The sequence below is a fragment of the Tursiops truncatus genome, chromosome 19, assembly GCF_011762595.2.
Source record: "Tursiops truncatus isolate mTurTru1 chromosome 19, mTurTru1.mat.Y, whole genome shotgun sequence".
NCBI classification, from domain to species: Eukaryota; Metazoa; Chordata; class Mammalia; order Artiodactyla; family Delphinidae; genus Tursiops; species Tursiops truncatus.
In genome coordinates, this window is record NC_047052.1 from 53,267,197 (window position 1) to 53,278,610 (window position 11,414).

Below are 11,414 nucleotides of genomic sequence, written 5' to 3' on the forward strand. Positions count from 1 at the left end.
CTTCTACTCATCAAAAGACACCAAGATAGAAAAAGCGATAAAGAGAGAGAGCCAAGAAAGGCCTCCTATTTAGTGTACATAGAGAACTTTTTAAAATTCAGTAAGAAAAGGACAGAAAACACACAAAAAATGACAAAGCAACAGACTTCAAGAAGAAAGTACTCAGTCCTCTTGATCAAGATGGCGGAGTAAGAGGACGCAGAGCTCACCTCCCCCACAAACACATCAAAAATACATCTACTTGTGGAACAATTCTCACTGGAAAGTAACTGGAAGCTGGGAGAAGGACTCCTGTACAGCCAAGGCTGTAAGAAAGATACACATGTAATGAGGTAGGAAGGGAAGAAAAGCAATTGGGTCAGGACCTGTGTCCCACAGTGCACTTTAAACACACTGCACTCTTCAACCCCTGTGTACATTTTAACCCTCTACCGTCTCTCTCTTCCTGAACTTTATCCCCCAACCCCCATGCTCCATGAATCTCCACAGTCTTGCTCTTATATCCCCCTTTCCCTGTGCCCTCTTCCTTCCCACCTCACTTTATCACACCTATTCTCAGTCATACCCCACTAACTCCAACTTTCTCATCAAACTCTCCCCTGCCCTCACCTCTTGTGGCAGTGCTCAAAGACTTTTTTTTCTATTTTTTATTATGATAAATAAAATATAAAATACAATTCTACAGTCTTAACTCTTTAACTGTTTAGTGGTTAAATATATTCATATTTTTGTCCAACCTAATTACCACTATCCATCTCCAGAACTCTTTTCATCTTGCAAAACTGAAACAGTAACTCCCCATCTCTCCTTCTGCAATACCCTGACAACCACCTTTCTACCTTTATTGCTGTGATTTTTATTGCTGTGATTTTTACTTCTGTAAATATATCATAAAAGTGGAATGGTACAGTATTTGTCTTTTTGCATAATGTCCTCAAAGTTCATCCATGTTGTGGCACATGTCTTTATTTCCTCCCCTTTAAGCCTAAGTAATATTCCATTGTGGGGACTTCCTTCATGGTCCAGTGGTTGAGAATCTGCCTACCAATGCAGGGGACACAGGTTCAAGCCCTGGTCTGGGAAGATCCCACATGCTGTGGAGTAGCTAAGACCATGTGCCACAATTACTGAGCCCACGTGCCATAACTACTGAAGCCCGGGCGCCTATAGCCTGTGCTCTGCAACAAGAGAAGTCACCACAATGAGAAGCCCATGCACCACAGCGAAGAGTGGCCCCTGCTCGCCGCAACTAGAGACAACCCACATGCAGCAATGAAGACCCAACGCAGCCAAAAATAAAAATATATATAATAATTTTTAAATTAATTAATTATTAAATAAATAAATAATATTTCATTGTATGTATATACCAGTTTATTTTTGTATATGGTGTGAGAAATTATTCCAGTTTGATTGATTTGCATGTAGCTGTCCAGTTCCCCAACACCATTTATTTGTGGAAGAGGCTGTCTTTGTCCTATTGTATCTGCTTGCCTCCTTTGTCATAGATTAATTGACCATGTAGGCATGGGTTTATTTCTGTTCTATCTATTCTGTTTCATTGATCTATGTGTCCATTGATCTTTTGCCAGTACCACACTGTTTTGATGCCTGAAGCTTTGTAGTATAGTTTGAAATCAGGGAGCATGACATCTCCAGCTTTGTTCTCCCTTCTCAAGATTATTTTGGCTATTCAGGGTCTTCTGTGTTTCCATACAAACTTTATAATTATTTGCTCTAGTCTGTGAAAAATGCCATTGATATTTTGACAGGGATTCCATTGAACCTGTACCTTGTCTTGGGGACTATGATCATTTAATAACACTAATGCCTCCAATCCATGAATATGGTATTTCTTTCCATTTATTTGTGTTGTCTTCAATTTGTTTCATCAGGCTTAGGGGTTTTGTTTTGGTTTTTTTGTGGTACGCGGACCTCTCACTGCCATGGCCTCTCCCGTTGCGGAGCACAGGTTCCGGATGCGCAGGCTCAGCGGCCATGGCTCACGGGCCCAGCCGCTCTGCGGCATGTGGGATCCTCCCGGACCGGGGCACAAACCCGTGTCCCCTGCATCAGCAGGCGGATTCTCAACCACTGCACCACCATGGAAGCCCAGGCTTATAGTTTTTAAAGTATAGGTATTTTACCTCCTTGGTTAGATGATTTCTTAGGTATTGTATTGTTTTCAGTGCAGTTTTAGGTGGTATTACTTTCTTAATTTTACTTTTTGATAGTTTATTGCTAATGTAACTCATGAATAATTTTATTGCTTAACTATTTTATCATTAAAGTTCTTCCTATGTTTTTTACTTTTATATTACCACAAACATTTACCAAAAACTTAAGCATCCTATTTATTTTATTTTTTATTGAAGTATAGTTGATTTACAATGTTGTGTTAGTTCTGGTGTACAGCAAAGTGAGTTAGTTTTATATATATACACATATATATATATAATTCTTTTTCATTATAAGTTATTACAAGATATTGATTATAGTTTCCTATGCTATATAGTAGGACCTTGTTTTTTATCTATTTTATATATAGTAGTTTGTATCTGATAACCCCAAACTCCTAATTTATTCTTCCCCCCACCTTCACCTTTGGTAACCATAGATTTGTTTTCTATGTCTGAGTCTGTTTCTATTTTGTAAATAAGTTCATTTGTATCATATTTTAGATTCCACATACAAGCGATATCATATGATACTTGTCTTTCTCTGTCTGACTTACTTCACTTAGTATGATAACCTCTAGGTCCAACCATGTTGCTGCAAATGGCATTATTTTGTTCTTTTCTATGGCTGAGTGGTATTCCATTGTGTATATATACCACATCTTTATCCATTCATCAGCTGATGGACATTAAGGTTGCTTCCATGTCTTGGCTATTGTAAATAGTGCTGCTGTAAATACTGGGGTGCATATATCTTTTCAAATTAGGGTTTTCTCCAGATATATGCCGTGGAGTGGGATTGCTAGATCCTATGGTAACTCTATTTTTAGTTTTTTAAGGAACCTATATACTGTCTTCTGCAGTGGCTGCACCAATTTACATTCCCACCAACAGTGTAGGAGGGTTCCTTTTTCTCCACACCCTCTCCAGCATTTATTTTTTGTGGATTTTAAAATAATGGCCATTCTATACAGTGTCAGGTGATAGCTCATTGTAGTTTGGATTTGCATGTCTCTGATAATTAGAGATTGTGTGCATCTTTTCATGTGCCTGTTGCCCATCTGTATGTCTTCTTTGGAGGAATGTTTATTTAGATCTTCTGCCCATTTTCTGATTGGTTTTTTTTAATATTGAGATGTTTATACCTTTTGGAAATTAAGCCCTTGTCAGTCGCATCATTTGCAAATATTTTCACCCAGTCCGTAGATTGTCTTTTCAATTTCTTATGGCTTCCTTTGCTGTGCAAAAGCTTATAAGTTTGATTAGGTTCCATTTGTTTATTTTTGCTTCTATTTCTTTTGCCTTGGGAGACTGATCTAAGAAAACATTGCTACAATTTACGTCAGAGAATGTTTTGCCTATGTTCTCGTCTAGGAGTTTTATGGTATCCTATCTTATATTTAAGTCTTTAAGCCATTTTGAGTTTATTTTTGTATATGGTGTGAGGGAGTTTTCCAACTTCATTGATTTACATGAGGCTAATAAACAGCCTCTTTCGCATGACCTATGGAAGTCACATCCTTTACGTGGTTTCCCAAATGAAGAGTGAAATGCTATTGTGTTATTTACCCCCAAATTTAGCTTCCATCCTACACTGTATGTTCTATTTAAGTAGTTTTGGGGGCATTTTATATAAGCAAGATTTTTGCTCCCCTGAGCTGAAATTAGAAACTATCCATGACTGTTGTGATTTGACCATAAATTGGAGAATTGATGTATGGGAAATCAAATAGTGGCCTCCAATCTGCCCATTGCCACTTCCGTCTTTCCCAGTTCCATTCCTCCCCTCTTCGTTTGTGTATTTCCCCTCCCTCAGATACATCTTCTGTGCCTCCACCCCTGTGAGCTGTAGCCATGCACCAAACTCCATTCACTCCTCAACTTCACTCAACTTTTTCAGACTCCTATATTGCATCCTTGACCTCCCTCCTGTCACTTTTGGGACATCCATTCCTATGTGGTTCTAGCCTGGCCCTCCTCACCTTCCATCCCCCCTGCAAACCACATCATTTGAGCCTTTATTTTCTTACCCTGCATCTACTTCCAAGCCAGATATCTCAGCCCATTCCCCGTGTACTCTACAACCACACCATCAAGGACCCCAGCCCCAACTCTCAGGCATCCTCAACTAATTCATAAACCAAATCCACAACCCACAGCCCTCTTATCCCTGACCCTTTCTCCTGGGCTCCTTGGCTCCTCATGCCCAACGTTCTCCCAGCTTCCTCATTGTCATGTGCCCATTTTTTTTTTCTCTTCTCTTGGTCATTATCTTCACCAGGCTTCATGTCCTCTTTCAATTCTCTATTTCTGCCTTGGGCCACACTATATTTCCAGCATCTGCCTACCCCACACGTATTCCCCTTCCTCCTCTCACTGTCTTGTTGTTTTTTTTTTTTTTTTTTTTTGGCTGCGTTGGGTCTTTGTTGCTGCGCTCGGGCTTTCTCTAATTGCAGCAAGCAGGGGCTGCTCTTCCTTGTGATGAGCGGTCTTCTCACTGCGGTGGCTTCTCTTGTTGCGGAGCATGGGCTCTAGGCATGTGGGTTTCAGTAGTTGTGGCATGCGGGCTCAGTAGCTGTGGCTCGCGGGCTCCAGAGCACAGGCCCAGCAGCTGTGGCATGCGGGCCCAGCTGCTCTGCGGCACGTGGGATCCTGGACCAGGGATCAAGCCCGCGTTCCTGCATCGGCAGATGGACTCTCAACCACTGCGCCATCAGGGAAGCCCTCACTATCGTTTTAATCCCTCAAAGACAATAAGTCTCTTGGGAGTTTTATCAACCACTGACCTTTACCATTTTTGCCCCCAAACTCCTCATACCCTTATTTCCTTCATGCCCATGGAATCCCGCACCTATTTCCCTAGAACCCGGTATACCTCATACTCTTCACTTTGCCACACACTTTAACTCATTGTACCCTCAAAACCGGCAATGCCCTTTAACCACCTTGGGATTTTTCGTATTTCTTTTTCTTTCTCCTTCTGCCTTTTCTCTTTCCCTACACTCTCTCCCACACTCCAGGCTTCCTTCACTGTGGTCTTATCTGCATACCCCTTTTTCTATGCCCTCTCTCTCATACTGATCTATCACATACCCATTCACTGCCATGCCTCTGAGCACTCGACCTTTCTTACCCTCTGACCCACCCAAGGAGGTAATACGCATAGCAATTTTAAGGCTGCCTATAGCAAATATTGTCTGTTGGTTGTTGCAGCATTGAAAGGATTACAAACAATGGAAAGGACCCCTTTTTCCTGCGTCCAGAAGTCTGGAGATACAACAACTATTCTTCCGTATGTGAACGTGTCGTCCACAGATACACAGGGACTGTGTAAGTTAATTTTATGAAAGTGAATGCTTTCATATGAATGCGTCATGTGTGTTTATGAATATGATGCGAGTTTATATGTGCTGAGCATGTATGTTTGTGAGTTTACACCTGTAGTTGTGTGAGTATGTGACTTATGTATATGTATGTGAGTATATATGAGTACGCGAGTGTGAATGCACATGTGTGTTTGCTTCTGCCTGTAAGTGTTTCAGTGAGTTCGTGTTTGTGTGCAGACATGGTTGACCACCACTATGGCTCCAACTCCTGACTTGAAAATTGACAATGATCGCATCATGACTGTGCATCAAATGTGGATTTATTTGTAGGGAAAACTGAAAGATTACTTTCAACTCCTAATTTATATTTCTTAGTTATCAAAGCATCGAGTGCTCATTACTGGAAAATAGCACAATTAATTAATGCAGAGCACTCTGGTAACAATTTGATCCCCTTGAATTAAGTAATTGAGCATTGGTTCACCTGATATTTACAAGAATAGTAAAATCTCTCTGTTGAGCCATCAGAACTAGATGCTAATTTGTGAGACACTCTTTGAACCTTCTCGTTTTTTCTATGCATACTGTTCTAAGTCTAATCACTAATGGAGGTCAGTAATTGTAAAGTATATTTTCCTACAACATCTCCATATTAATTGGCATTGATTTATGCAAATGAGTCCAATTAATTGGCTTTGGTTTGTGCAGACATTTTCTATAATGAGTGATTTATCATATTCTTTTTTTTTTAATTTTTTTATTTTTTAACATCTTTATTGGAGTATAATTGCTTTACAATGGTATGTTAGTTTCAGCTTCACAACAAAATGAATCAGTTATATATATACATATATTCCCATATCTCTTCCCGCTTGCGTCTCCCTCCCTCCCACCCTCCCTATCCCACCCCTCCAGGCGGTCATATTCTTCCTTTTACTTGTGTCTCTTTGAATATACTTCTCAGGTATTTTGTCTCATTCCATTTCTCTACCAATACTTTAACTGGTGGTTCAGTTCAGTGGTCTGAAGATTAGGAAAGTACTAGTTTCAGGGAGAGGAACGTCTCAGGAAAGTGAAGAATCTAGAGGAACACACATCTTTTATGCCTGTCTTTATTTGAGTGACTTAAGAATTTCCAACTCTCCTCCATGTGAGACCCTGTCCGCCTTCAGGGATCATGGAAAAGAAAATGCCTCTTGAAAACACTCCAGTTGTTTCCTAAGGGGGCTAACTAGAAACTTGTAATTGTTTTTAGTAATTAACAACTGAGAGAAAAGTTTTCAGAAATGTTCCCAGATCCCAAGCCTACACTCCCATTGCTGCTTCAGGTGAAATGATTTTGCAGTTCTGTTGGGAGGGGTGGGGAGGACACAGAATCTCAAACCCATATATCAGGCTCCGGCTAGCTCCCTTCCACACAGGTACTGGCTATAAAAACCATCACTCTGAGCCCATTGTCCTGGCATCAGGAAGGAGTCAGTTAAGGATGTTCTATTTCATTCTGAGCAGCAGAGTCTGTAAGAGAAAGGCAGATCAAGAGTCTGGGTAAGGGCTTCCCTGGTGGCGCAGTGGTTGGGAGTCCGCCTGCCGATGCAGGGGACACGGGTTCGTGCCCCGGTCTAGGAAGATCCCACATGCCGCGGAGCGGCTAGGCCCGTGAGCCATGGCCGCTGAGCCTGCCCGTCTGGAGCCTGTGCTCCGCAATGGGAGAGGCCACAACAGTGAGAGGCCCGCGTACCGCAAAAAAAAGGGTCTGGGTAAGAGATCATATCAGAAAAAGGCAGTCTTCTGTGTAGTAACCTGATTCGGTGCCAACACCGTGCAGAAAGGTGGAATAAGTCTGAGGCATGAGCTAGTAAAGAGGGATGGGGTCCTAGAATCTACACCAATCTCTAAAGACTCCTCATGCAATTTAATGTAAACCTCTGACAGGGATTGTTGTGACTCATTCCAAGATATAACAAAACCTGCTTTCTAAGGTGCTTAAAAATATTTGTATTTTAAGTTGTAAAATCAATCTACTGTTGAGTCTACCTTATAGGAATCAGGATGACTTAGAGGTGCACCAATAATCCCTCCAGGTTTGCAATAAAGAGTATGATGAATCTGCAATACTCATCCAGTTCTGTGCAGAAAGTGTATGCAAATGGAAATGGCTTGAATAGAAAGGTTTTTTTCTAACTCTGGATGTCTGATGCAATTAATGGAGACAGTAACTCTGTCTCAACTGAAAACCTCTGTAGTGTGTTGGTTATGGCAAGGTTATCACTCTTACATTTACAGAACAGTTGACATGATAATTATGAGTTAAAGGCCGCAGCTGGCAGTCTCATATCGTGTTGTTTCCGTTTAAAAAATATGCTGTTACTATCAATCTAAAAATCCAGTCTTTGAATTTATAAAATGCACAAGAATACATGCCTTGCAGGTGCTGTTTTGCATATATGTCTTTTATGTCAGTATCATTCACAAATCTTATTACTTTGCTAGTCTTTTCACTTAACTCTGAAGTTAACAAATAGATAAGTATATGAACTGAAAATAATAATAATGTAGTTTTGGCTTATGCTCTTTTATCATGTATTAGTGTTTGATGTCCCAAAGTTTACGGCATTACATGTGCTTATTCAATAATTCCTGTGATAGGTGCCATTATACCTGCTTTTCTGACATAAAAATAAAGGAGTCTGGGACTTCCCTGGTGGCACAGTGGTTAAGAATCTGCCTGCCGGGCTTCCCTGGTGGCGCAGTGGTTGAGAGTCCGCCTGCCGATGCAGGGAACACCGGTTCGTGCCCTGGTCTGGGAAGATCCCACATGCCGCGGAGCGGCTGGGCCCGTGAGCCATGGCCGCTGAGCCTGCGCGTCTGGAGCCTGTGCTCCGCAAGGGGAGAGGCCACAACAGTGAGAGGCCCCCGTACCCCAAAAAAAAAAAAAAAAAAAAGAATCTGCAGGGAACATGGGTTCGATTCCCTGGTCTGGGAAGATCCCACATGCCGTGGAGCAACTAAGCCCGTGCGCCACAACTACTGAGCCTGCACTCTGGAGCCCTCGAGCCACAACTACTGAAGCCCACGCGCCTAGAGCCTGTGCTCCGCAACAAGTGAAGCCACCACAATGAGAAGCCCGCGCACCGCAATTAAGAGTAGCCCCACTCGACACAACTAGAGAAAGCCTGCGCACAGCAACGAAGACCCAATGCAACCAAAGATAAATAAATAAATAAATAAAAGACTCCACCAACATTAAAATAAATAAATAAATAAAGGACTTTTCCTGTTGCTGTCCTAATACCGAGCCATTCTCATCTTCATGACATTACCTTGTCCTGGAGCAGGTTCCTGCAGTATTCTGGTGCTCGCAGGGCATTGACATGTATTAAGATACCTAAAGGGCTTCCCTGCTGGCGCAGTGGTTGAGAGTCCGCCTGCCGATGCAGGGGACACGGGTTCGTGCCCCGGTCCGGGAGGATCCCACATGCCGCGGAGCGGCTGGGCCCGTGGGCCATGGCCGCTGGGCCTGCGCGTCCGGAGCCTGTGCTCCGCAACGGGAGAGGCCACAGCAGTGAGAGGCCCACGTACCACCAAAAAAAAAAAAAAAAAGATACCTAAAGCTTCATTCACAATACATAGTGCCCTATAAAATAAAACTTTACAAGAATGGAATCTCGTTATAATGAAAATATAAAATACCACCAGTCTAAAATAAGTTGTGAAATTAAAACTAAATATGGACCTGGATTATTATTTGAATAGAACCAACTGGCTTTTTGGCAGAGAATGGTGGTTCAATGCACTATCTTTACCAGCCTAATGGGTCTCAAGTCTTCACTCTGCCCTACGCAGCAGATTTCAAGAAGCATGTAACCTCTCTGTGTTACCCTTCCCTGTAAAACTGAAGTCACAGAAATCCCGGGCTCGTGGATTCGTGAAGCATGAAGTGATCATGTGGCGTGCCTTCAACGAGTCATTTTACATATAAGTGCTCTTTATAATGTATACATTCAACCCTTTTAAGGCTGCTAGTAACAGAAAAACATGAAGTACATTTTTCTAACCGGGAACTCACGGCAAGTGCAGAATATTGGATTTCAGCTGACATGATTCATGTAGCCCATGCCTCATATTCCCATGCAGGACATTTAAACTCACAAGACAAGTATCAGTGACCGTGAACTGAGAGGATGGCTAGCAGCGATTTGACAATGGATGTGATCTTCTTAACACAGACTGCGGTTGGAATCCTGGAGAATTTCTCGCTTCTTTGCCGTTATATCATCCTTCCCTTCACTGGCTACAGGTTAAGGTCCACAGATTTCATCCTTAAGCACCTGATTGTAGCCAACTTCTTGGTCCTCATCTCTAAAGGGGTCCCCCAGACAGTTATTCCCCCTTTGGGTGGAAACATATACCCAGTGATTTTGGATGCAGACTTCTTTTCTTTCTTCACAGAGTGGGGAGGGAGTGTCCACTGGTAGCATCTGCCTCTGGAGTGTCTTTCAGGCCACCACCATCAGTCCCAGGAACTCCAGGCGGGCAGAGCTTAAAGTAAAATCTCCCAAGTACATTGTTGCCTCTATTTTCCTGTGTTGGATGCTCCAAATGCTGGGAAATGTTGTTTTTCCTATCGATGTAACTGGCAAATGGAGCAACAAAGACCTCACAAACGGGAAGGATTTTTGATACTGTTCTGCTGTTCATCGTGACGAAACCAGACAGACATTGTATGGAGCATTGCTATTATTCCCTGATGTTTTCTGTTTGGGGCTCACGCTCTGGGCCAGTGTCTCCATGGTTTTCATCCTGTACAGGCATGAGCAGCAGGTCCAACACATTTGTACCAACGCCTCCCCCAGGTCCCCCCCGCCATCTTGAGTCCAGAGCTGCCCAAACCATTCTTCTCCTGGTGAGCACTGTCGTCTGCTTTTATACCCTTTCCTCCATCTTTCAACTTCTTTTGTCTCTTTCTGATCATCCTAGCTGTTCCCTGTGGACATCACTGTAATCACTGCTGCGTGCTTCCCCACTGTCAGCCCCTTCCTGCTCGTGAGCCGTGACCCCAGTGTACACAGCCTCTACTTTGCCTGGTTCAGGAATACGAAATCCCCCACTGTTAGGGGAAATATGTAAATTGTGTGTATTTCCACAGTGCGCAGTTGCCAATTCCTTCCTTCCTTCCTTCACCCTCAGTGTCCAAAGGAGAGTTTTGAACTGGAACCTGTGGAAGAACTGCTTTCGGGCTGATTCATGTTGTTGGCAGAATACGTTTCCTTTAATGACTCACTTCTGAATATCTCCATCTAGAAAGGCAGCATTAGCAAGTTGAATCCCTCTTCTGTTTTCAATCTCTTACTTCTTTCCGTTGTAGCTATTTGGCATCTGTTCTTTAAAGCTCAGGTGATTATACTCCACCCACCTTCATTAACGAGGAAAATCTGTTCCAGTCAGCTAGGGCTGCTGTAACCAAGAATACCACAGGGGAATGCTCCAAGGTGATGGAGTAGGAAAACCCTGAGCTCTCCTCTCCTCCTGGACACACCAATATTACAACTGTATACAGAGCAAGTATTGATGAGGAAGACCAGAAGCTACCAGAAAAGATCTTCTACAACTAAAGGAATGCAGAAGGATCCCCAGTGAGACAGGTAGGAGGGTTGGAGTCTCGGTAGAGTCAAGAACCATATCCCTGGGTGCGTGACCCAGAAACAGGAGAATAATACAATTACAAAGATTCTTCCCAAGGGGTGAGCATTCTGAGCCCTACATTGGGCTGGCATACCGGGAAGATAAGCCCCAGAACATTTAGCTTTGAAAGGCAGCAGGGCTTTCTTTCGGGAGAGCCAGAGGGATGTGGGAAATACGCGGAGGTAGAGACTCCCCTCTTTTTTTTTTTTTTTTGAGGTATGGTTGATGT

General features: G+C 42.8%; 1 pseudogene; it reads left to right on the forward strand.

Annotated features, from left to right (window-relative positions):
• The first annotated feature begins 9,171 nt into the window (after nucleotides 1-9,171).
• LOC101335566 (vomeronasal type-1 receptor 2-like) lies at nucleotides 9,172-10,406 on the forward strand (annotated as a pseudogene).
• The last annotated feature ends 1,008 nt before the right edge of the window (nucleotides 10,407-11,414 follow it).